Source organism: Cebus imitator, unplaced genomic scaffold (genome assembly GCF_001604975.1).
Source record: "Cebus imitator isolate Cc_AM_T3 unplaced genomic scaffold, Cebus_imitator-1.0 Scaffold391, whole genome shotgun sequence".
Taxonomy (NCBI): Eukaryota; Metazoa; Chordata; class Mammalia; order Primates; family Cebidae; genus Cebus; species Cebus imitator.
The window spans coordinates 866,949-869,498 of NW_016107706.1; the positions used below are offsets into that span (position 1 = coordinate 866,949).

General features: G+C 38.6%; 1 pseudogene; it reads right to left on the minus strand.

Moving 5' to 3' along the window:
- Positions 1 to 516: 516 nt before the first annotated feature.
- Positions 517 to 1,152, minus strand: LOC108289074 (annotated as a pseudogene).
- Positions 1,153 to 2,550: the final 1,398 nt, after the last annotated feature.

The window sequence follows — 2,550 nt, forward strand, 5'->3', positions numbered from 1 at the left end:
GCCTCCCAAAGTGCTGCGATTACAGGTGTGAGCCACTACACTCGGCCTATTTTTTAGCTTTTTGAGGAAACTCCACACCATTTTCCATAATGGCTGTACTAATTTACCTTCCCATCAACAGTGTATGAGGGTTCCTCTTTCTCCTCATCCATGCCAATATCTGTTATTTCCCTTCTTTTTTTTCTTATTAAACTTTTTAATGGGTCTCAAAATTCTGTGACAGATTTTTGTCAAGTTGTTTCCATTAGGAAGTACTGATTTTGGCCAGGTGTGGTGGCTCATGGCTGTAATATCAGCACTTTGGGAGGCCAAGGCAGGTGGATCGCCTGAGGCCAGGAGTTCAAGACCAGCCTGGCCAACATGGTGAAACCCTGTCTTTAAAAAAAGAAAAAAAAAAGAACTGTTTTTAAAAACTTAGTAACTTAAAACTGCCACATGCATAAAAGAAAACCAAAGTAGTCCACAGAACATTCTCCTTTCCTTCTGAAGGTTTTACAGTGCATTGTTATCATTAACCAATCTTTACTACTAAACCTAAATGGTCAATTGAAACAAACAGTTCTGAGATGTTCTTCTACCACTGATTAAGACCAGGGTGACAGGTATTAGGGATAAAATTCATTTAGCCTTCTAAGCTTTCTGGGCAGACTTGGTGACCTTGCCAGCTCCAGCAGCTTTCTTGTCCACTGCTTTGATGACACCCACGGCAACTGTCTCCTATCACGAACCGCAAAGCGACCCAGAGGTGTATAGTCAAGAAACTCTCAACACACATGAGCTTGCCAGGAACCATATCAACGATGGCAGCATCACCATATTTCAAGAATTTAGGGCCATCTTCCAGCTTTTTACCAGAATGGCGATCAATCTTTTCCTTCTGCTCAGCAAACTTGCATGCAATGTGAGCCGTGTAGCAATCCAGTACAGGGGCATAGCCAGCACTGATTTGGCCTGGATGGTTCCGAGTAATCACCTGAGCACTGGAGCCAGCTGCTTCCATTGGTGGGTCGTTCTTGCTGTCACTGGCAACGTTGCCACGACGAACATCCTTGACAGACACATTCTTGACATTGAAGCCCACATTGTCCCCAGGAAGAGCTTCACTCAAAGCTTCATGGTGCATTTCAGCAGATTATACTTCTGTTGTAATGTGGACTGGAGCAAAGGTGACCACCATACCAGGTTTGAAAACACCAGTCTCCATTCAGCCAACAGGAACAGTACCGATACCACCAATTCTGTAGACCTCCTGGAGAGGCCGGCGCAAGGGCTTGTCAGATGGATGAATGGGTGGTAGGATGCAGTCCAGAGCCCCAAGCAGTGGGTTCCACTGGCGTTGCCATCCTTATGGATGACTTTCCACCCTTTGAACCAAGGCATGTAGCACTTAGCTGCACCATGTTGTCATCATTGCAACCAGAAATGGAAACAAATGCTACTGTGTTGGAATTGTAGCCAGTTTTCTTAATGTAAGTGCTGACTTCCTTAGCGATTTCTTCAGCTTCATTCTTTTTGCTCAGGATTGCTTTGGCTATTCAGCATTTTTTGTGGTTCCATACAAATTTTTGCAATTTTTTTTTCTATTTCTGTAAAAAAAAAATCACTGGTATTTTGATATAGACAGCATTAAATTGATTCTATAAATCATTTTGGGTAGTATTGTCATTTTAACAATAATAATTCTTCCTCCAATTCCTGAGCATGGAATATCCTTTTTTTATGTCTTCTTCAATTTCTTTCATCAGCATTTTATAATTTTTTTATATAGAAGAAAATTCACAGAATCAATGCTACCCCTATCAAAATACCAGTGATATTCTTCACAGAAATGGGAAAAACAGTGCTAAAATTTGTGTGAGACTGTAAAAGATGCCAAATCAACAAAGCAATCCTGAGCAAAAATTTTGTTTCAATTTTTTGGTTAAATTGATTTATAAGTATTTTTTATTCCTTGTAGCTATTATAAATGGGATTGCTTTCTTGTTTTTTTTTTTTTTTTTTTTTTTTTTTTTTTTTTTTTTTTTTTTTTTTTTTTTTTTTTTTTTTCTTTTCGGATAGTTTGCAGTTGCCATATGTAAATGCTATAATGATGGTGCGGTAAATTCAGCAAAAGAATATAGCAATTATAAATATCTATGCACCAAACACTAGAGCACCTATATATGTAAAGCAAATATTAATAGATCTGAAAGGAGAGATAGGCTGCAATACAGTAATTGTAGGGACTTCAGCACCCAACCTCATATTGCACGTTGATTTTGTATCTTGCAACTTTACTGAATTCATGTATTAGTTCTAACAATTTTTGGAGTCTTTGTGTTTTTCTAAATATAAGATCATGCCCTCTGAGTACAAGGCTAATTTGATTTCTTCCTTTCCAATTTGGATGCCTTTTATTTCTCTCTGTTTCCTGATTGCTCTGGCCAGGACTTCAAGTATTGTGTTGAATAAAAGTGGTAAAAGTGGGCATCCTTGTCCTGTTCCAGATTTTAAAGAACAGGCTTTCAATTTTTCCTGTTCAGTAAAATGTTGGCTGTGGACTTGTCATAT